The following is a 24,870-nucleotide window of genomic DNA, read 5'->3' as shown; positions in this document are numbered from 1 at the left end:
TACAGAAACCTAATAATATCCTAGTAGATTGATGTCAAAAATATGTGCAAGATACCCTGTGTGTTTGACCTCGTGGTAGAGTACTTGGCTACCAAGCAAAAAGAGTCAGGTTTGATTCCTCATTACCACATACATAGAAAACGCTGCAAGTTGTGCTGTGGCTCGGTGGGACAGCTAAAGCCTAAAGAAAACCCAAGAACCAGGTTCACACTCTGAGGTCAAGTCCCAAGACTAGCAAAAACAAAAAAAATTCAACAAGGGGCAAAATGCAGGCAGAGAAGGCACTGTGAAGCAAATGTTTTGTAAAGGATGAGGGCAATATTGACCCTTAAATTTGGATCTTACCTAAGAAAGGCTCCTTGAGCCTGAGACCAGACTGGTAGTTGGGCCTAGTGGAAGACATTGGGATTGGACAAATAAGGTGTGCTGTATACTACATCCACATGTATATTGTGAGATTGGAGGAGAGATTCAGCCTCCAGTATGTCTTTGGTGAGATCTTTTGTGAGCAAGGATTTTGGTCATTGGGCCCTGAAAGGTGACCCTGCCTCCCTCACAATGGAACAGAATATGGAACCCTGGTAACCAAGCCACTGTAACTAACAACCAGCTCAAGCCAGCTCAATTGGCCTGTGGCTCAGGAGGAAGCAAGATGTTGCTGTGCTGTTGCCAAAGGTCAGGAAACTCAGTCTCAGGCATGGAAGTTGTGGATGTCTTACTCGAAGATGTACATGCTAGATCATTGCCAAGCCACAAATCCAGTATAACAGAACTTTCTCTAAGAAGAATGCCAGGAAAATCCAGGGCAACCAGATGAGGTAAATTTCTAAGAAGAAATGTATTTGACCCCATCATCCTCCCCACACATTACAACTTTCTTTTTTTTCATTTTTTTAATGTAATTAGTAAAAGGGTTAGATGATATTTGCCAGAGAGAAGGTGCATGAATTCACATACATTGATACCCTTTCACATGTCTTGGTACCCATTTCCCTCCAACTCCACAGCCCCTACCCGTCTTGGTTTTCCCCCCTTCCCTATCAAATTTCAAATATCCAAATACAAATAAATTCAATATATCAGATAACAAAGTGAGATACTATACCAATATGGGATAACCAAGGGACAGCAAAGGAGATGAGAGACAACATAGTACATTAAGGACAACAATCATTCATTATATGGCTTTTGTTTCAATATCCTGGAGGTCCTTTCAATTAGCTTCACATTATATGGCCTTATATATGGTCTTTTGCTCTATTGCAAATCTCTGCTAGTAGAGCCCAAGGTTTCTACTGATTATGATGAATGAGGGAAACCACTGAGCCTAAGTTCCTTTGAGTCTGGCTTACTTCACTTAATATGATTTGTTCTAAGTCTTTCCATTTCCTAACAAATGGGGCGATGTCATTTTTTCTGACAGCAGCATAGAATTCCCTTGTGTACAAATAACACAACTTGTTGATCCACTCATCAACTGAGGGACATCTGGGTTGGTTCCATATCTTTGCTATGGTGAATAGTGCTGCAATGAACATTGTTGTGCTAGTGGGTTTAGTATGCCCTTGTTTCTGGATTGTTGGGTAAATGCCAAGTAGTGGAATTGCTGGGTCATTGGGGAGTTGTATGTTTAGCGTTTTGAGGCACTGCCGCACTGCTTTCCATAGTGGTTGAACGAGTTTGCACTCCCATCAACAGTGTAGTACTGGTCCCTCCTGGCCACATCGCCTCCAGCATCTGTTGTCATTCATTTTCCTGATCCTGGCCATTCTAAGTGGAGTGAGGTGGAATCTTAGAGTTGTTTTGATTTGCATTTCTTTTATGACCAGAGATGTTGAGCATTTCTTCATGTGTCTAGAGGCCATTTTTGTTTCTTCTTCAGAGAAGACTCTCTTAAGTCTTTGGCCCAATTTTAATGGGATGGGTGTTGCTTTGGAGGTTAGTTGTGGAGTGATTCAATTTTTGAGTTGTTGATATATTTTAGATAGGAGGCCTTTGTCCGTTGTTTGGTTGGTGAAGATCTTCTCCCACTCTGTAGGCTTCCTGATTAGTTTACTAGCTATATCCGTTGCCATACAAAAGCTCTGCAGTTTAATGCAGTCTCACTTATCCAGCCTTTCTCTGATTTGTTGTGATTCTTGGTCCTTATTAAGAAAGTTTCGACCTGTGCCAAGGAGGCCTAGTGTATCTCCTATTTCTTCCTGTAAACTTTTCAGTGTGTCAGCTTCTACCTCCAGGTCTTTCATCCATTTGGAGTTAATTCTAGTGCAAGGTGACAAAGAAGGATCCAACTTTAGTTTTCTGCAGGTGTTTAACCAGTTCTGCCAGCACAACTTGTTGAAGAGGCTATCTTTCTTCCATTCTATTTTTTTGGCTCCTTGGTCAAAGATTAGGTGGCCATAGGTCTGTGGTTTAATATCTGGGTCCGCAGTTCTACTCCAATGGACTTCAGGCCTGTTCTTGTGCCAGTACCAAGCTGTTTTGAGAATTATAGCTCTGTAAGAGAGTCTTAAGTTTGGAATTGAAATTCCTCCAGCGCTGTTCTTTCTGCTAAGAAGTATTTTTGCTATACGGGATCTTTTATTATTCCATATGAAATTTTGAATTGCCTCTTCTATTTCTTTAAAGAATGACATTGGGATGTTGATTGGTATTACATTGAATTTGTAGATAGCCCTTGGCAAGATTGTCATTTTCACAATGTTGATTCTTCCAATCCAGGAGCATGGGAGGTTTTTCCATTTCCTTAGTTCTGCTTTTATTTCCTTTTTTATGGTTTTAAAGTTTTCATCTAAACGGTCCTTTACATTCTTAGTTAAGCTAATTGCTAGGTACTTTATTTTCTTTGAGGCTACAGTGAAAGGAATTTCTTTCCTGATTATTGCCTCGTTCCTCTCAGTGTTGGCGTAAAGTAAGGTAGTTGATTTGGGAGGGTTCATTTTGTGGCCTGTTACCCTTCCAAATCTTCGAATCAGCTCAAGGATCTTGGGAGTAGAGTCTATAGGATTCTTTAAATACAGAATCATGTCATCGGCAAAGAGGGATAGTTTTATTTCCTCTTTCCCTACTTGGATCCCCTTTATGCTTGCTTCTTGCCTTATTGCACTGCCTAGGAATTCTAGTAGGATGTTAAAAAGGAGTGGAGGGAGTGGGCATCCTCATCGCTACCCCCTAGCACTTTAATGCAAAGCTTAGGGCTGTGGCATTTTAAGCACAATTCAACGCTCTGTTTTTTGCTGGTTAATTAGAGGTAAAAATCTTATGGAATTTATTGCGTAGCTGATTTTGAACTGGAATCCTCAGTTCTCAGCTTATCTTGAGTAGCTAGGATTACAGTACTTTTACAACATGTATGCTCATACACATTGCTTCTGATCCAAACACTTATTGTTCAATTTAACTAACAAGATGTGAGGAACGATGATTGACTGTAATTTACTAGATGGGATTCTAGTGAGTATATATTTCCACTTCCACTCTGAAGCCAGGGAAATGTTTCTGGTACATGTTTCAACTATCTCCCAAAGAGGAAATAATATGTGAGTACGTTTGATAGTATTTCAGATAGGAGATGGACTTTGGTGTTTGGAACCTGTTGGGCAGAGTGTATCAGCTAGGCTGTGATAACAGAGATGATGTTACAGACAGGAATATTTTCATCCCAGACAGACTTAATCCAGATCCTTGGATTTCAGGCCTTGAGTAGATAGAATTACAAGTGTGAGCTGCCACCACCACCTGGTTCATTTTGGAAACCTTAATTGCTTCTCATTTGTTCCTTTCCTTTTTTGGAAGATTGATCTAAGCTGGCTGATTGTGCATCACAATGAAGTGATTGGCCTCAGGAATTGCAAATATTTGTTTCATCAGCACGGAATAAATGAAAGTTGATCTAAACCCAATAGTATTTTCCTTCTGATAAATAGGGAACTTACTTATATCATTTTTCCTTGCCTTTGCTTTCCCAAAGCAAGCAACATGTTTCTTAAAAACTATACTTCATGAGAATATTATAATTAGAAGCTATCTTCTGCACACTTCAGAATAGTCCTTGCATTTATAAACTTATATTACAATATTAGGTAGAAGAATGGTGACTGTTAGTTTCATAACTATTTCATATGTTTTACTCTTTAAGGCTCATTAAGTCAAGAAGGGATTAAATACATTTATATAATAGTAGAACATAGCTCCTGCTGATTTGATGTGTGTGCAGATGATACACAGATTTATTAGGATTACTCAAAAGTTTTCTTCAAATTTTCAGTAGTAGACTGCTATGCTAACTGGAAGGTGATAGTAATGATGCTGAAATTCTATGAATCAGCTATGAAGCAGAATTTCAGGGGAGAGTATTTGCTAGGGACTTAATTTCTAAGACGCATATCAAGAATATTGAACTATAACACCAAATGATGGAGGACTCAGCGTCACATTTTGTTGTTTTATGCAAGTCCTGGGACTTGAACCCAGGGCCTGGGAACTGTCCTTAAAAGTTTTTTTTTGCTTCAGGCTAGTGTTCTACCACTTTATCCACAGCTCCACTTCCAGATTTTTGGTAATGAACTGTAAATCAGAATATCATGCAATTTGTTTGGTCTGGATTCAAACCTGATTCTGTGTAGATAGGATTCCAAGTGTGAGCGCACAGAGCCTGGCTAGTATCATTCATCATTCAAGTCATGGGACTGCAATTCTGCACCTGGGTCTTGTCACTGAGCTTTTCAGCTCAAGACTACTGCCCTATCCCTTGAGCCATAGGGCCACTTCTTGGTTTCTGGTGGTTAATTGGAGATAAGAGTCACATGGACTTCAGTGCCCAGGCTGACTTTGAACTGCTATCCTTGGATCCCAGCCTCTTGAGTAGCTACATTTACAAGTGTGAGCCACCATACCCGGCTAAATTATTTTTTAAGTTAATTTATTTTGTTAAGTCAATATATAGTTGGCATATGGTTACATAAGTAATGAACATATTTCTTAAGAAAATTGTTATCCCCTCCCTCATTTTTCTCTGTTTTCCTACCCTCAGCCCCCTCTCCACCCAGATTGTTCAGTTCATTTCCGTTTAGTGTCTTCCAAGTATCACTGTTCAATTGGTTCACCCTTTTTCCTTTGGTTTTTTTTTTTTTTACCATATTATTATACCCTCTCCATTCCCCAAATCACATAAACCTATGTACAAGACACAGGGTACCCGAATTCAACACAGTGACTACAGAGAATAAAACTAAAGGGAAAAAGAAGAAAAGAGGTAAAAAGCAAAGAAAATGAAAGAACATCATACAGTACCTTAGAAGCAACAACACGGAAAACACAAAACATAAAACCTTGGGCTGAAAATGAAGCTTGCCTAGCATGTATGAAACCCTGGATTCCATTCCTCAGCACCACATAAACAAAAAACTGGAAGTGCCACTGTGACTCAGCTGGTAGATTTCTAACATTCAGCACAGAGTGTCTCCAAGTGACAAAAATCTGTCACATTTAAGTCAGGCTTCAAAACTTTGCTAGAAACCAGTTACGTGATTTGGAAGAAAGTCCAATTTTCAAAAAATCACTAGCCAGGCGCTGGAGGGTCATAATTGTCATTCTAATGGCCAGGGAGAAGGTGATTCAAAGCCTTTGCAAGCAAAAAAATGAAAACAAAAAAAACTGTAAGATTCTACTCTCCACTTATCCACCCAAAAACTAAGTGGAGTTGTGGCTAAAACTGGTACAGCATTAGCCTTGAGGAAAAAGAACTAAGAGACCTTGCCCAGGTCCAAAGTTCAACCTCCCCACCAAGAAAGAAAAAAAAAGGAGTCCAGATACCTTAGTTTCAAAAGTATATCTGGATATCTTAGTAGATTTTTCTGATCTTTCCTCATTCATCTGATTGAACCACATAATCTTGATCCTGATCTGACTAAGAGCCTGCATTGTGCTTAATAAATTCATTCCACATATTCCAGTAGAATCTGGACAGCTAACAGCCACTTACCAATGCTTTATTCTACGTTTAGGCCAGTATGTCTTCATACCATCTACACAGTCAGCTATATCATCTTTCCAGAAGTATCATTGAGTGTAGAACACTCAGAACTAAAATAATTGCATAAAGATGTAATAAAACCCCTTGATTCATTAAGAAAACTTCTGTACCCCTTAGAGCAAGTACATTAGTGGTATTTACCTCTAGCCTCTTTTTTAAAAAATTTATTAACATTGAATTTTACATCATATTTCAAATGTCATGTTTAACCAATAAGTATTCAAGAAGGGAATCGCTATACAATCACTGGCACATAGATTTTAGAATATAGTAAAAATTAAGCTGAGTCTTTGTATGTTATAGATACAGATTAATCTATAATAAAACACATGTCTATAGAGTGTATAGTCTATCCTAGATTTTTATGTCTATGTAGTTATGTTTATATCTCCAAAATTATGTCCAGAACTTTGGGTATCAACTATTCAATCATCGCTCTACTACTGTTTGAAACTAATATCCATATATTAAGGATATCATGTACCTTTTGTTCCTTGGTCTTGACTTATCTCACTCAACAGGATTCACTCTAATTTCATCCACTACCCCAAAAATGCCATTAATATTTTTTTCTGTGCAGATCTTCTTTTTATGTATTTATATTTATTGTAATTTATAGAATGGTTACATTATATTCAACAGATAGAAGGTGAATTACTTCTCAAACTTTGATACCCCATGTAATGATATGGTCCCCATTTCCCTTCCCCTACCCCCATTCATGTTCATTTCCCCCCTTCCCTATCCAATTTCAAATAACCAATTAGGCACATATGAAATATATCAGAAAACAAGGTGAAATATTGTAACAATAGGATATAACCAAGGGATAGCAAAAGAGATAAGAGATCACATAGTTCATTAAGGACAACAATCACTCATTATATGAGTTTTGTTTCTTTATCTTGGAGGTCCTTACATTTAGTGTCATACTATTTGTCACGATGTCTCTAGATTTTGTTCTATTGTAAATCTCTGGTAGCAGAGCCCAAGGTTTCTACTGAATTTGACAAATGAGGGAGACTCTTGGGCCTATGTTCCTTTGAGTTTGGCTTACTTCACTTAATATGATTTTTTTCCTTTTCATCCACTTCCCCGAGAATGCCATTATTTTATCTTGTCGGTTGGCTATGTATCATTCCATTGTGTGTGTGTGCGTTTGTGTGTGTGTGTGTGTGTGTGTGTGTGTGTGTGTGTGCGTGCGTGTATCACATTTTTTGTAGTAGGGCATCTGGTTGTTTCCATCATCCAACCTCATTTTCTACAGATATTTTTATAGTCTCTTTTTTATTTTCAGGATAATGTATAGAGGGGTTACGATTACATTTACAGGTAGTGGACTGCATTACTTCTCACACATTTATTCCACTCCACATGTTTTTGTCCCCAGTTCCCTCTCCCCTCCCCTTCCCAATCATCTTGTTTCCCCCCTTCCCTTTCCTATTTGGCATAAACAAATAAACATATATACAATATGCCAGGGAAAAATCAGATACAGTAACAATCTGACATTAACCAAAGGGCAAAATAAGAGATGAGAAATAACATAGTAGATTAAGGACAAAAATCACACAAGATTAAGAGCAACGATGACACAAGATATAGCTCTTGTTCCCATATCCTAGAGATCCTTTCATTTAGTCTCATCCTATATGACCTTATATACCTAGGTTTTTGAGTTATTGTAATCCTCTGCTAGGAGAGTCCTAGATGTGAACTAATTGTTACAAATGAGGGAAACCATTGAGCTTATGTTCCTTTGGGTCTGGCTGCTTCACTTAATATGAATTTTTCCAAGTCTTTCCATTTCCTTACAAATGGGGCGATGTCATTCCTTCGGATGGCAGCATAGCATTCCATTGTGTATAAGTACCCCATCTTCTTGATTCAGTCATCTACTGAGTGGCATCTGGGTTGGTTTCATAGCTTTGCTATGGTAAATAGTGCTGCAATGAGCATCATTGTGCTAGTGGCTTTAGTATGTCCCTTTTTCTGGACAATTGGGTAGATGCCAAGTAGTGGATTTGCTGGATCATAGGGGAGCTCTATGTTCAGTCTTTTGAGGAACCACCACACTGCTTTCCCTAGTGGTTGAACAAGTTTACACTCACACCAACAGTGTAGGTGTGATCCCCCCTGGTCACTTCCCCACCAGTATCTCTTATTAGATTTTTTGATAATGGCCATTCTGACTGGAGTCAGGTGGAATCTCAAAGTTGTTTTGATTTTCATTTCCCTTATTGCTAGAGATATGGAGCATTTCTTCATGTGTCTAAAGCCCATTTTAATTTTTTCTTCAGAGAATACTCTTTTAAGTCTTTAGCCCACCTTTTAATAGGATGGTTGTTTCTTTGAAGACTTGAAGCTACTTAGGATGCTCAGGGTTTAGGATCACAGGTCAAAGCCAACCAGGGCCCTACAGTGTGTGAGATCAAACTCTATGAACATACAATGATTGTAAGAGGAATCTCACTGCCTGGGAATGTAGCCTAATGGTAGAGTGCTCACCTAGAATGCATGAAGACCTAGGTTCTATTCACCGGTACCGCATACTCAGAATAAAAGCTAGAAGTGGCGCTGTGTATCAAGAGGCAGAGCACTCACCTTGGGCAAGCGAGTCCAATGAAAATGTCTAGGCCCTGAGTCCAAGCCATAGGACTGGCAAAAAGAAAAAAAAAAGAGCAATCTTACTTAAGTAACAAGGAATGTACCCTATATTTATACAGACTGAAAAATTCATTAAGAAATTAGAAAATATGTATAAAGTGCATAATTTCTTTTGTGTGTTGGCACTGGGTCTTCAACTGAGTGCTTCAGCTCTATCCCTGACCTTTTCTGCTCAAGGCTAGCACTGTACCAATGCAGCCCCAAATCAACTATCTTCAATTGAGATATAAGCGATGAATATTTCAGGGTGCTTCATGAAAAACATTTTTATAAATTGAAACTGTCAACACAGTCTTATTTTAGTATGAATGTTGAGATGGGAAGAGACAGAAAAAGTGAAATGTTTCCTGATCCCCATAGAGAAGAGACTCAGCAGAACCACTGTGGTCTGCAGGCTTCTTTGGGAGTTTTGTTTGCTTGTTTGATTTTTGTCAATTGTGGGGCTTGAACTCTGGGCCTGGGCACTGTCCCTGAGCTCTTCAGCTCAAGGCTAGTGCTTTAATCTGTGAGCCACAGTGCCACTTCTGGTTTTTCTGGCAGTTAACTGGGTACTTTGGCTGGCTTTAAACTTTGATTCTCAGATCTTAGCCTCCTGAGTAGCTAAGATTATAGGAGTGAGGTACCATCACCAGGCTACTGCTCTGTTACTATGCAGGTTCTGGATCAAGAACTTCAAGTTCTTACTTCAATTTTTTCTTCTCTTGCCTGATACTCTGCCATTTGAACGAAGCCCCAGTTCCTGGTCTTTGTTGGTTAATGAGAGATATTATGATTTTCTAATATTCAGAGCAACGATTATAAAACCCAGCATTTTACTTACTTGAATAAATTAAGAGACAGGACCTAGTGAGATGGAAAACAAAATTTTTTTTCAAGTTGCTATCCTGTTCTAATGCATAAGTCTGGCTATTTTGCTTACACACAAATATGTATTTTACCAGTTTCTACTCTATTTTTACTTAGCTTAAACCACCACTGCCATTTCATAGATTTTGTTGTTGTTGTTTGCAGTGCTTGAACTCTGTGCCTGGGCTGTTCCTCAGATCTTCAGTTCAATGCCAGTGCTCTACTACTTTTGATTTGGCCAGTCCTGGGCTTGAACTCAGGGACTGAGCACTGTCCTTATATTTTCTCAAGGCTAGGGCTCTACCACTTCAGCCTCAGCACCACTTCCAGCATTTTTCTATGTATGTGATATTGAGGAATTGAACCCAGGTCTTCGTGCATGCTAGGCAAGCACTCTACCACTAGGCCAAACTCCCAGCCCAAAATTATTCATCATTACTATTAGCTATCTTCTTTTTTTATTATTGATTCGTCATGTTGCTTGGAATTTGGGCCTGGACTGTCCCTGACCTCTTCAGCTCAAGGCTAGTGCTCTTCCTCTACAGCTCCATTTTTGGTTTCTGGTAGTTAATTGGTGATGTAAGTCTCACAAACATATGTGTCCAGGCTGGCTTTGGGCTTTGAACCAAGATCCTCCAATCTCAGCCTCCATAGTAGCTAGAATTACACGCTTCAGCCAGCAGTGCCTGACTGTTTGATGTCTCTGTCTCTGTCTCTCTGTCTCTGTCTGTCTCTGTCTGTCTGCCTCTCTCTATCTCTCTGTCTGTCTCTGTCTGTCTGTCTGTCTGTCTGTCTCTCTCTCTGTCTCTCTCTCTGTCTCTCTCTCTCTCTCTGTCTCTCTCTCTCTCTCTCTCTTGGTTGTAAGACTTTAATTGTGCACCTGGGCAGTGTCCCTGGGCTCTTCAGCTCAAGGCTACAACCTTAAACACCTTGAGCCACAGTGTCACTTCTGGTTTTCTGGTGCTTAAGTGGAAGTAACAGTTTCATGGACTTTAGTGTCTGGCCTGGCTTTGAACTGTGATCCTCAGAACCCAACCTTCTGAGATCATTTCCAGCTTTTTTTTGGTGTAAGTGGTACAGAGTAATTGAACACAGGGCTTTGTGCATACTAGGCAAGCAAACTACCACTAGTGTGCACTCCAGCCTTAGATAAGGGCTTTCTTTTTCTTTTTCTTTTTTTCACTCATGGGGCTTGAACTCTGGGCCTGGATGTTTACCTTATGCTCTTCAGCTCAAGGCAAGAGCTCTACCACTTGAGTCACATTGTCATGTTGAATTTTCTGGATTATTTGGAAATAAGATTCTCACAGATTTTTATGCCTGGGCCGTCTTTGAACCTCGATCCTCCAGGGTAGCTAGGATTACCAGGGTGAGCGACCAGTCACGGGCATTAAATTATTATTTTTTGCATGTCCAATGGCTTCAACTCCTGGCCAGAGCACTGTCCTAGGGCTTGCTCAAGGATAGCACTTTACTTCAGCCAGCCAACTCCCGGTCCAAATAGGCCACTCTTGAAGCTAGAATTACAGAGATCTGCCATAATACTGGCATGTCGTTATCTAAGTATATAATTTTTCTTCTATTTTTGATGGCTTCTCCTTAGTGTACATATTTCCTACATATTTTATGGAAAACTTCCTTCCCACTGGGGCCATAAGTTAAGCCTAGTGGAAGAGTTCTTGCCGAGCATGAATGAAGACCCAAGTTCAATTCCTCAGCACAACATAGATAAAAAAAGATAAAAGTGGTGCTGTGGCACATGTGATAGAACTTGCGCCTTAAGAATAAACAAAAACAAAAACAAGGATCGTGCTCAGGTCCTGAGTCTAAGCCCAGTACTGGCAAAAAAAAATTCTGCCCAAAGTAGACATTTAAACTCATTGTACTTTTCAAAAAATTTGTTGTCAAGGTGATATACAAAGAGATTGCTGTTACATATGTAATGAGTACATTTCTTGTAAACACTGTTACCCCCTTCCCCCTTTTCTTTTTCCCTTTCCCCCAAGTCATAAATTTCATTTACAACAAATATGTATGTATTTTCATTCCTGAAAAAAATAGTTTAAAATGTGTTCAAATAAATGATGTAGGTTGATATATTTATCAAAATGGATTACTTGAACTCTAAAATAAACATTCTAGGTAATTTTTCTCATAAAATTGTAGTAATGCTATAAAACTAATAAAAAAGGAATTTTAGTTATTAATTTCTTATGTTTTACCTTTAACATTATTACACTAAGCATACTGTTTATACTATTAATACAGACAGCATGAAATATGATTATGTAGAAAAATTAAATGATTAAAAATAGTAAGGTTGGGGGCCAGTAGTTTGGCTTGGTGGCACACACTCTGGACTGGCAAAGAAGAAGTAGGGTTAGATAAAACAGATTTATTTCCAAATGTGTGGAAAATGGTATGATTTCTTGTTTGGCTAGTCCTGGGGCTTGAACTGAGGGACCAGGAACTGTCCTTGGCCACATTTGTTCAAGGGTGGCACTCTGACACCTGAGCCACAGTGCCCCATCTGCTTTTTCTGTGTATGCAGTGCCGAGGAATTGAATCAAGGTCTTCTTGTATACTAGGCGAGCACTCTACAACTAGGCCACATTCAAAGCCAAAGTAGATTTTTGATGCTATTGTGGAGTTTTAATTTTCTTAAATATTTGTACAAAGCACAATGGATATATAAACAGACTTGAACTCACAGAACAGAGTCCCACATAATATTACAGTTACTCTGGCACTTCTCCCAATTGACAAAACACATTTCCAGGCATCTGCTCTGTCCTTAAGCTTTGGTAGCTGACTTGTCTTTCCATGGAGGCCTGGCCTGGATTCCTGGTGATTCCATGCATTTCATAGTTCCCTGTATATCCAGTAAGGTTGTCTTCTATGGGACCAGACCTGTCTGGTTTTTGGCCTACCCAGGACCTATGTGTCTGAGGTCTCACATTATAAGTGGAAAATAAAACACAGTATAATAAGCACTGAAGAACTGCACACCATAATATTAACAAGGAGAGTTTAATAGTTAGCAAAGTAAATACAATGAATACTTGACAAGAATCATGAGAGCAAGGTAAAGAGATGTCTTTTTAGGAAGGGGACAGGGAAGCGCTAAATCCAGACTGGCCTCCAAGTTGCCTTCAGACAGTAATTCCACTTCAGTGTCCTCAGAAGGGTCTCCTTCCTCATGAGAAACAGAATGTCCTTCCTGAGTTAAGAGGGGGATGGATTCCGGTTTGTCGAATGGAGATTGAGTCTTTTTTAGGGAGATGGATGGGTCTGGATATTCTGTGAGGATGGATTCATTTTCCTCCAATGAATCCAGTATTGAGAGTACACTTGCTGCTTCCCATGGGGACATTTATCATGAGCCCAGCGTGTGCCACTTCAGCTTGCACAATAAGTGGAGTGTTACTCTGACTCAGATGGACTGACTCTGGGTGGAGTGTGAAAGGAAACGGAAGGAAATCTGGCTGCTCTTTCTCTTCCTCCATAGTATCTGCAGGTTCAACTGTGTCACACATGGGGTTCAGAGCAAAAGGTATATCCACAGGACTCTAAACCTGTTTGGTAATTTCTACAGAAGGCACATGCTTTCTGGAGTGCAGTGATGATTCTCAGTCTCCATCAGTCACCAGCTCCATTGGTGGGTATTTAATCTGGAGTTCAGGATAAGCTCTTCCACGATGATCCAAACCTAAGAATGGAAATAGGTACAGAGTGGACAGAGTGGACTCTGCAAGTTGAAGTGTCACTCAACTTCCATGAGGATCTAATGGAGGAACCTGTAGAACTGGAGTTTAGACTGAACACTGAGGAGGTGTAGGGTTTTTCTAATGAGTGCTTATTCCCAAGTCCTTTCAGAGGACAGACATTACCTGGCTGACACCACCCATAAAGGGCATTTTGCCAAGCTTTGTAGAATTAAGGGCCAACCAATATCTAGACCACATGGGCTTCCTACTCACAGGCTCTGAGGCACCCACACCAGGACTTCTAGTTTTTCTTGGTCTTACTGGTCGCACACTCCTCCAGCTGGTCAAAAAGTATGTGTTTAGAAGAGCAGGTCCAAAGCTGGCATGTGGAGCCTCATATAGAGCTTGAGTTGTGTCAGGGTGTGGCAGTTCTTGAACTCGTAGAAATCACTGGGGTAGAAGTCCATTCACATCGTATAGATGGAACACATGATGCTGTGGGCACATTTGGTACAAGGAAAGTGAGAGCCCTCTCTCTCCATCCTGAGCCTTTTACCAAAGCCCCTTTCTTGCAGGACTCTAATGCTGTGGCTGTCCTGCAGAGATGTGCACTTATGTGCTGGGAGGGGGGTAAGAGACACTTGAGAACAGGATGACTTTTACACCCCACTTCCAGAAGCTTCTGAGAGAGGACTCTATCCATCTGTCCAAAGTAAATGCATCTTAAATTAACTAAGTAAATGCTCTAAATAAATCAATAAGTGAATGCTCTAAATAAAGAACTAAATGCTCATTCCTCTAATCTTAGCCACCCAGCAGGCTGAGCTCTGAAGATCACAGTGGAAAGCCAGTCTAGTCAGTAAAAGTCTAAAGGCACTTGTCTTGAATTAGGCAGCAAAATGCCAGAACTTGACCTATGACTCAAATGGTACAGTGCTAATTTTTGAACACCAAAGGAATGGTATTTAGACCTGGGTTCAGGTTCAAGTGGCAGCACTGGACCACACACCAAAATGTAAATGCTTTCAGGTTCTAACAGGCAAAGCTATCACAATCCCTCCCTGATGGCTCAAAAGTGATTCAGCCCCCAGCTTTTCCTCTGACTCCAGTATTTCACAGGCCTCCGCCATTAGTACTGACACCTCATTTCTTACTGGGAAATGGGATTTCCTAGGATGTCACCTAGGTGAGGGCTGCAGTTGGGAGCCACTTCCTCATGCCTGAAATCCAACTTCTCAGTAAGCACAATGTTGAGACTCCAGTAGCTTGTGAGGGAAATGAAATGGCATGGTGTCCCAGTCATAATGAAGTAGTTTGTGCACTTGTATCATGCTTAGCTCCCCTGTGAACACCCCAGTGAAGCAAACAGGCTGAGAGAGGAGCCAAGTATTCCAAGGCTTGGCCAGGAGGGGTGAGCAAACCTGGGTTTGGAGGGGGAACACTCACTTTTTCAAGAGAATTTCCAGCAACTACTACATTGTCCTCCACTATTTGAAATTGTGCAGGAAGTTTCCCACATAAAAGAGATCACCTTTCTGGTAGGCAGCGATCAGCTTTGTCAGCAGCATCTCCAACAGGCCTTCCTCCAGGATCCATAGGTTACAAGGCTCATTCAGAGTCTGAGCTGACTTACCATCACATTATGTTGGCAAAACAGTGGATATTTCAAACGTAGGGATATGGACCACACTTCACACTGAGGAATTGGAATAGAGTAGATTGGAAATGACACACTCTAATCTCAGTATAGTCACTTGAAAGCACACAAGAAGGTTGTAGTGTGTGGGCAGGATTATGGGTTCAAATAGGTTTCCTCTCAATATCCCTCATCTGAGTTGCCCTGGAGTTTCCTGGCTTTCTTCCTAGAGAAATGCCTGATATACGGGAATTTTGGCTTGGCACTGATCCAGAATCTACTTCTTCAAGTGAGAGATCCATATCTCTCATGCCTGAGATCCGAGCCTCCTGACCTTTGGCAACAGCACAGCAACATCTTTCTTCCTCCTGAGCCACAGGCCAAGGGAGCTGGCTTGAGCTGGTTGTCACATGCAGTGGCTTGGTTACCAGGGTTCCATATTCTGTTCCATTGTGAGGTAGGTAGGGTCACCTTTCTAGGCCCAATGACCAAAGCTCCTTGCTCACAGAACACCTCCCCAAAGACATACTGGAGGCTGAATCTCCCTTCCCACCTCAAATATGGATGTATTAAACAGCACACCTTTTTGTTCAAATCCCAAGTCATTAACTAGGCGTAAGTGCTAGCCTGGTCTCAGGCTCAAGGAGCCTTTCTTAGGTAAGATCCAAACTTAACTGTCACTATTCCCCTTACCCTTCACAAGACATTTTGCTTCACAGTGCCTTCTCAGCTTGCATTTTGCCTCTTGCACATTTTCTTTGCTAGTCCTGGGACTTGATCTCAGAGCCTGACCATTGTTCTTAGGCTTCCTTTAGGCTATAGCTGTCCCACCAAGCCAGAGCAACACTTCCAGCGTTTTCTATGTATATAGTACTGCAGAATCAAACTGAAGTCTTTTTGTGTGGTAGCCAAGCACTCTACAAATAGATGAAACACCCAGGCCATCTTGCACATATTATTCACTTCAATCTACTAGGACGTTGTTAGGTTTCTGTATCCTAATCTATTTTTCTTCCTGATGAATATCTGTGCTGTCATCTGTAAAAATGCAAGTGGGAAAATCACAGAAGCATTGGTGACATAAAAAAAGTCTTACAGACATAGATAAGTGTTCATTCTTTGTAGGAGAAAGGATATTTTGATATGATGATGATGACTATTTATAAATACTTTATCGGGGTTTAGAGTTTGGCCCAGTGGTAGAGTGCTTGTCTAGCATCCATGAAGATCTAGGTTTGAGTCCTTAATATCACACAGATATAAAAATCCATATGGCAATGCGGCTCAAGTGGCAGAGGGCTAGACTTGGGAAAAGCCAAGAGCAGTGCTCAGGCCCTGAGTTCAAGCCCCAGGAATGGCAGAAAAACAAAAGAAAAGAAATGTGCTTTTTACAAGTTATTCACTCACAGCATTTGCCTCTGAATTCTTCGCTTCTGCATCTTGTGACTTATCCCTTTCCCTCAATGTAGACAAGAAAAACAGATTTTATGACTTGCTATCCTTTGTCCAATCTTTGGATATTAATTCAAAATACAATATTGCCTGAAATATTGTGTGTGTGCATGTGTGTGTGTATCTGCCAATGTGTGCATGCACACATGTGTACAGGGTTTAGGGCTTACTCATAGGGCCTGTGTGATAACCCTCAGCATCTTTTCCTCAAAGGTATTGGTCTTTCACTTGTAGCTTATTATAGCTAATTGGAGTTGAGAGATTCACTCAATTTCTTGCCCTGTGCATTGGAACCCAGGGCTGGGTTCTCATATTGTTAATTGTAGCTATAGAGAAGGCTGAGGTCTGGGGATCCTGGTTAGAATCCAGCCCCTGAAAGAAAGTCACTGATAGAAATCTTTATCTTCAATTAAGCACTAATAAATAAGGCAAAAGTGGAACTGTGGCTCAGTTCCTCTATTACAAGCCATGAGAAAATTAGTAATTGGCAGCACCTGGTCCCTGAGAGAAATCCTTAGCACTGGTTCAAAAAAAGAAAGAAAATAATGAAAAAAATTAAAACTTGCTGAGGAATCCATAAGGATAAACGTGCCTGTGAATAATCTTGTCATTTCAGATTCCCTCAAGAGCTTATGTCTCTCTATATTTTATCAAGTTTTTTTAAAGATATTTACATATTTTCTATCTTTCTTAAACAGAGATAGCCATCCACAAAACACAAACACAAACTCTCACACAGTATACCACCCACCCATAAGTGTCTGGCTATGTATAGTTATACGTATTGATCTGTCTCTCTATACTAATATATAAATGCATAAATATATGTATTTAGACAAACAGGAAACATACATAGATAGGTCTCAGGCATTTCCAGATTTTGTGCAAGTCTTCTGAGTGCAACTTACCATTGTATTGTTTGTCAAGATAGAGTCCCTCTAACTTTTGGCCAGCTTCTTGTCCTTTGATACTTTTTTCTGCCAGTCCTCGGTTTTGAACGCTAGGCCTGGATGCTGTCACTGAGCTTGAGCTTCTTGCATTCAGTAGTTTATTGTAGATAAGAGTCTCATGGAGTTTCTGTCCTGGGCTGGCTTTGAATTGTGATCCTCAGGTCTCAAACTCTTGAGTAGCTAGGATGACAGTCTTGAGCTACCAGTACCTGGATCCTTTGCCTCTTTTACCCTTTTTTTTGGCCCCACCATAGCCATGGTATCTATCTTCCTATGTTCTCTCCACCTGCCCCCAGACAGGGGTCTGACAGATGCTTTCCACCCACTTATTCATGTCCTCCTCTGTATTGGCTGACAGCTAAGACATGCACTCACTTGTCTGGGTGCCAAACACAAAGCCATGTGATTGTTTCTCAGTCTGGAACACCCTATCAGATTTATAGCACCACAGAGGGTCAGGTTGATGCTCCTCCAGGGCTTCTTAAATTGTTCTCATATTAATCCACAACACGTTTGTCATCACTTGTCCAGCTAATTCATGGACTAAACCAGCATTCCCTACAAACTTAGATCCCAATACCATGAGGACACTCAAGGGTGCATTAGGAGTATGACCTGCAGGTGGATGTGAGCCTGTCTAACTTGGAGGGGATTTCTCCACCACAGGAAATGGAATACAAATTTAGAATTTGCTTTCATGAGGTGACAATCTCTGGCAGATGTTCTTATCAAATGTGCCACTGCCTACGTCCAGCTTAAAACATGGGTTGATGACCCAGCATAACAGAGAATGTATTCACCCCGGCCCAACACATAGGCTGGGACCCTGAACTTTCAGGTAGCATTTGGCTTTGAAGGTCATGAGATCTTAGTCTACAAATGGTGAGCCCCCTCCCGTGAGGCATAGCAAACAGAGCCAAAGTGCAACCCAGTTAAGCACCAGATCAAGCTTCCCTTCTACAGTAGGGTATGGTTTGAAAACTGTGCATAGCTTCTGTTTGAAGCCAGTCCAGAAAGGAAAGTCCATGAAACTCTCATTTCCAGTTAACTGCCATGAAAAAGCCAAAGATAGAGATGAAGCTCAAGAGAGGTAGAGAGCCATCTGAAAAGAATGGTTACACCCTGCAACATCCTCATTATCTGATCTTGAAAACATCTCTGTGTGCATCCCAGCATGCAGCCAGCATCTGGGGGTGACAGTGACCCCTGCGCCCATTGGCAATCTGCACTGTCTCTGACATCTGTAATGTGAACCTCATTCTGTTGGGTTTGTGAAGCGGTGTCAACCCTGCAGAAGGAACCAACTGTGCCCTAACTCCCACTGTCCCCTGGGGCCCCTAGCATTCCCCCATCTGCACCCCTCCTGTGGCTTCTGATCCTAGGGAGCCCTCCTGCCCTGTCCAACACTCACATGAAGTGCATATTTCTTCTCCTGGGGCAACTTCTCCACAGAGAGTACATGACATGCCCACTCTCCAGGCACGGGGAGATCCTGCCCAAGTAGCAAATCAGTGATAAGGACATAAAGTGATGAATAGAATTTTAGATCCTGATGGTAGACAGTCTGCAAAATCCAAGGGAGAATGGAATTGGAGGGGACCAGGGATCAGGATGTGGGCATGGAGCTTCCCTGCCAAGGGGGTGGGGGAAGTCACAGGCTGGAGGATGCACAGGATGATCCATGGGCCCTGTGCACCTACTGGGTCACCCCCTTCTGCATCTCAGCCTTTGGCTTTGAGCTCTGTGATCGTCAAGATGTGCACAGTCTGTACTCTGGCTGGCAGAAGAAAGGACCCTGGGAAGACAATTGTAGACCCTTTGTGAGTGTAGGAAGGGGTAGGCTGGACACCCAGTCCAAGAGGAGCTAAAACTGGAGTCGAGGGGTGTGCAAGGAGTGGGTGTGAGTGTTGTGGGCAGTCACAGTCACGGCAGAGGTGGCTCTGTCTGTGGGGTGAGTGCCTCCCTGCAGGCACAGTACTGGACATATCAGAGATCCACATGAAAAGGAAAAGCTGGAAATGGCACTATGGTTCAAATGGTAGAGCATCAACCTTGAGCAAAAGAGCTCAGGGACAGTACCCAGGACCTGAGTTCAAGCCTCATGACTGTAAAAGAAAAAGAACCAGGACTATGAGAGGGAACCTGGTACTCTCTTGGTCTAATCAGACACAAGAAGAGGCCGGGATAGGCTGTGGAAAAACACAGAGAACATCTTCCCCCAGCTCATCCTGTCCTGCATGCTGGGGCAGCCATGTAACTAGGGCTACGGTGAGATCATCTTCACCACTGTGCTGCCATCTGAATTGTAGGCCTCTGTCCTGGCATGGGGTGTCCTGATGGCTGAGCAGGTGCCCTAACCCTAGATGGAGAGCAGCCACTGACTGTGGTACTAAGGAGAGATCTGTTCCATAGCTATCAGGCCACCCAGCATGGGAGCCATAACCACCCCTCACCCAGGTAGAGGCCAATGGTTCTCCAGGTACTACTAACATTGCCCCACCCCTAGCTCAAGACCTGGAGCTTTTTCTTAGCTTTTCTTTGCTCAAGGTAGCACTCTAGCTCTTGAGCCACAGCTCTACTTCAATCTTTGTTCTTGCTCTAAACTGGGAGTAAGACTCTCATGCATTTTTCCCTTTGCTGGGTTGGTTTTAAACCACAATACTAAGATCAGGATCCTGAATATGCCTCGGATTACAGGTATTATCTAATCAAAGCAAATTCCTGATTTCTTTTTTAGAAATAATTAGTTCTTTCAGGTGAGCCACCAGCCACTCATGCAAGAGCATTGCAGGATCCCAGCATTCATCTGTCTCCAGTCTTATTCCATCCATCTCACAATGGCCATCTAAAACACACTGCTGCATGCCTGAAGTCGCAAGGAACGTTCTCAACGCCATGAGAAGCCCCCTTAAGCTCTGCCTCAGATATGCCCAGCCCCCATCCCACTTCCACATGAGCATTTGTTTAGGAGAAATTTCCTGAGTACATCATCATGTTTTCCTCACCATTCAAATTTCATCTTTGGAGTCATTTCTCCCAGACAAAGAGGAACATGATCCATGGTTTGATAGCAGCTCCCGCTTCATAGTCCCAGCCACCAACACCCCCCCATTGCCCTGCCAGACACCTGAATTCAAGAACAATGTTTTCACTACCCCTGACTCTTATCAAATGTTTTAACTTATACAGTGCATTAAAATAATTTTACTAAATGGAATAAACACATGGCATCAAGCTTCAGAATCTTTGCACCTGAAATTTTGGTGAATAACAGACACACCAGCATTTCTGTAGCCAACAGAAATCTTAGCTTTGAGATTTCAGCATTCCTGGTATCCAAGTTTGGATGTGCTAACACTGCCCTTAATGGGGCACTTCAATCACACAATCCCACAACAATCAATGTCATTGGACATTCACTGGTAGGTGGTGCTAGGAAAAAGACTGATGTGCCAACTGCATGCTGGCTTGACCTATGCCATCTTCAAACCTGGAGCAAGTGGGTCTCCTCTCTCCATGACACCTTTTTTGTACTACCCAAGGAGGACCTTTACCTTGAGACAAAATTATGAAGACTATCTCTACCAGCAAAGATTCCAGTGAGATGTGCCTACATGGATAAAGCTAAAATCTCACTAAAGTGAGGTTGTTGGCAGTGCTGGAGCCTGAACTCAGGGCCTGGGCACTAAGCATTTGTACTCAAGACTAGCCCTTTACCACTTGAGCACAAACTCCATTCCCAGCTGTTTTTATTTTTGGTAGTAAGAATCTATCAGACTTTCCTGTTCTAGGTGACTTGGGACTTCCATACTCAGATCTCAGCCTCCTGACCAGCCTGGATTAAAAGCGTGGATCAGGCATGCCCCACACCTGAGGACTTCTGCCAGCACATTTTTTCCCATAAATTGGAAGAGGAAGATGAAGAGGGTTGGGCTCATCCTGCCCAGCATATGAAGGAGAGCATCAGCGCCTGAACTTCATTCCCTGTTGTAGGCTGCTGGAGGAAAAGGAAGCAAATGGGCACAGGCTGGCAGCAGAAGCCACAGAACAACTTGTGACCAAGACTCCCAGAGCAGACCTCAGAATCGATGACAGAGTTGGATCTACCCAGTAACAGAGGCAGAGGTGACACCTGAAACTGCGCATTTGAGCCTTTGCTGCTAGTAAACAGGGCCACCTATGTCTCAATGAGAAAGGTGAGATTTTGGTGGAGAAGGTGAGATTAAACATTATGTATCATGCAAGAAGACAGACTATAAGGGGTCTTTTATTATTCCAAGTGAACTTTTGGATTTCCTCTTCTGTTTCTTTAAAGAATGACATTGGGATATTGATGAATATTGCACTGAATTTGTAGATAGTCCTTATCAAGATTGCCATTTTTACAATATTACTTCTTCCAAACCAGGAGCATAGGTTTTTGCATTTCCTCAGTTCTGCGTTAATTTCCTTCTCCAGGGTTTATAGTTCCATCAAAAAGGTGCTTTATATTCTAAGTTAATTCCTAGGTATTTTATTTTCTTTGATCGCAAAATGAGTTGCTATCGTGATTCTTGCCTCATTACTCTCATTTGTTGGCATATAGGAAGGCAGTTGACATTGAGGGCTCATTTTATACCCTGCTACCTTACCAAAATTTTATATCAGCTCAAGCAGCTTCGGAGTAGGGTCTATAGGGTTCTTTAAATACAGAATCATGTCATCTGTAAGGAGAGAAATTTTCAGTTCCTCTTTCCCTTTTCCTCCTCACTCCAGTTAGAATGGCCAAGATCCAGAAATCTAATAACGTATGCTGGAGGGGATGTGGCCAGGAGGGATCACTACTACACTGTGGTGGGATTGCAAACTCGTTCAACCACTATGGAAAGCACTATGGCAGTATCCCAAAAAGACTAAACATAGAGCTCCCCTGTGATCCAGCAATTTCACTACTTGCCAATCGTCCAGATAGGACATACTAAATTCACTAGAACAATAACATTTATCACAGCACTATTTACTATAGCAAAGGTATGGAACCAACCCAGATGCCCGTCAGTTGATGATCAAATATTGTATTTTTACACAATGGAATTCTGTGCTTCTGTCAGAAAGAATGACATAGACGAATTTGTAAGGAAATAGAAAGACTGTAAAGTTTAGAAATTAGTTTCTGTCTCCTTCTCTCTCTCCTTCTCTATCTCTGTAAAATTTAGAAGTTCCTGTTTCTCTCTCTTACTCCTCTCTCTCTCTCTCTCTCTCTCTCTCTCTCTCTCTCTCTCTCTCTCTCTCTCTCTCTCTCTCTGTCTCTCTCTCTGTCTCTCTCTCTCCAATCCTTAGGCTTGAACTCAGGGCCTGAGCTACTTTTTGCTCAAGGTTAGCACTCTACCATTTGAACCACAGTGCTGCTTCTGGCTTGCTCTTTTCACGTAGTATTGAGGAATCTAACCCAGGCCTTCATCCTTGATAGGTTAGCACTCTACCACTAAGCCACACAGTCAGCTTTTAGAGGTTTCTGACAAAGGTTTTCCTACATGCTATTATTTCTTCTGTGAGTGCTCTTAATGCTTGCTGACGGTTGACTTTGTTTAGAAGAGTTACCCTAATGCTCCCATATACAGAGATTCTATATATAGCTAAATGTTTTTCATTACTCAGAATTTCTCTATTGTGTATGTTCTGAAATGTACTGAAGACTGACTTCTGATTAAAAGTCATTGCACATTTGTTGTATTCATTAGTTTTCTTTTCTTCTATGGGAATCAGGTTTGTGATGAACACAGAAGTATGCCTTCCAGGTCAAACACTTTCCACATTTGTAATATTCATAAGGTTTTTCTCTCCTATGTGCATTTTATACTTAGTCATGCGTTCATGATGGATTTTTCATATTCTTATATTCATACGATTTTTATCCTGTGTCTGTGTGGTATCATGCAAACTCAACTATGAGTTCTTCAAAAAAATTTCCCTTTAATTTTATTCATAGGATTCTATCCTGTGGGTGTTTAGTGATAAATCTTGACTTGTGCCTTCTGGGGAAAAGACTGAACATTTGCTACATTCATTAAGGGTTTTATCTTGTGTTGGTTCTGTGACACAAGCTGAGTTTTCTTCCACAGACTAAAAAGTCTTTACTATTTATTACATTGCTAAGTCTTCTCATATGTGTGAACTCTCTTATGCTTCCTGAAGTGTGAATACTGCACGAAAGACTTTCAACTTTGGTTATATTCCTAAGGTTTCTAATATGTGTGAATTCTGTTATGCCTCCTGTAATGTGACTTCCATCTGAAGGTCTTACCACATTTGATGCACTCGTACAGTTTCTCTCCTGTCTGTGTTCTCTGATGCCATTTGAGGGAAGACTTCCATTTGAAAGACATTCCACAGCGGTTACATTCATAAGGTTTTCCTCCTGTTTGAATTGTCTTATGCATGTTGAGGTTTGGCTTCTGTGTGAAGGACTTTCCACATATGTTACACTCATAAGGTGTTTCTCCTGAGTATATTCTCTGATGAACATGGAGTTTTACCTTCCATTTGAAAGACTTTCCGCATTCACTACATGCATAAGTTTTCTCTCCTGTGTGTGTTCTATTATGCCCATCAAGATATGACTTCCTCTTGAAGGTCTTTCCACATTTGTTGCACACATAAGGTTTCTCTCCTGTGTGTGTTCTTTGATGCAATTTGAGGGAAGATTTCTGTCGGAAAGACTTTACACATTGGTTACATTCATAAGGTTTCACTCCTGTGTGTATTCTCTGATGAACACGAAGTTTTCCCTTCCCTTGGAAAGACTTTCCACATTCATTACACTTATAAGATTTCTCTCCTGTGTGTGTTATTTGATGAACTCGAAGGTGTATCTTCTGGGTGAAAGACTTTTCTCATTTGTTACATTCATAAGGTTTCTCTTCTGTGTGTCTTCTCTGGTGCAAAGTGAGGTATGATTTCAGTCTAAAAGTCTTCCCACATTTATCCCATTCATAAGATTTCTCTTCTGTGTGAGATCTCTGATGTGTGCTGAGAGCTGAATTCTGGGCAGAAATTTTATTACGTTCCTCATATTCATAAGGTTTGTCTTCTCTTGGAGATCGAGGTTGGAGCGTCAGGTCTGACTTCTCAGAAATTAATTTTCACACTTGATGTACGCATCACATATCTCAGGATATTTGCTCTGAGGTATTGTAAGGCGTATTTCATTACTGAAAGATTTCTCACATTCACTACATGTATGAGGAGTCTCTCCTGTGTACATTTTCGGATGTGTAGTGATGGTCGGTGTTAAGTACAATATTTTTCATCACACAGTACATTTAGCAGTTTTCCTCCCTCCCTGAAGAATTTCTTGGGCAGGGAGAACAGAATTATGATACTGCAGATCTTTTGGACTGTCACAATCATGAAGAAAATGCTCTGAATATCCGATGGATTTTTTAAGAACAGGAGACATACGAGATCTATATGCAGCATGCATCTCATCAGGCTTAGGAGACAGAAGCATTTTCTGACAATTAATGAACTCCTCAGTCCTCACCCCTAAGTTGTTGCCGTTATTACTAATCAGCTCTGGATTATGTGTAGAGCTCAAAT

Source organism: Megascapheus bottae, unplaced genomic scaffold (assembly GCF_031878675.1).
Source record: "Megascapheus bottae isolate mThoBot1 unplaced genomic scaffold, mThoBot2.hap1 HAP1_SCAFFOLD_63, whole genome shotgun sequence".
Taxonomy (NCBI): domain Eukaryota; kingdom Metazoa; phylum Chordata; class Mammalia; order Rodentia; family Geomyidae; genus Megascapheus; species Megascapheus bottae.
This window is presented reverse-complemented; position numbering follows the sequence as displayed.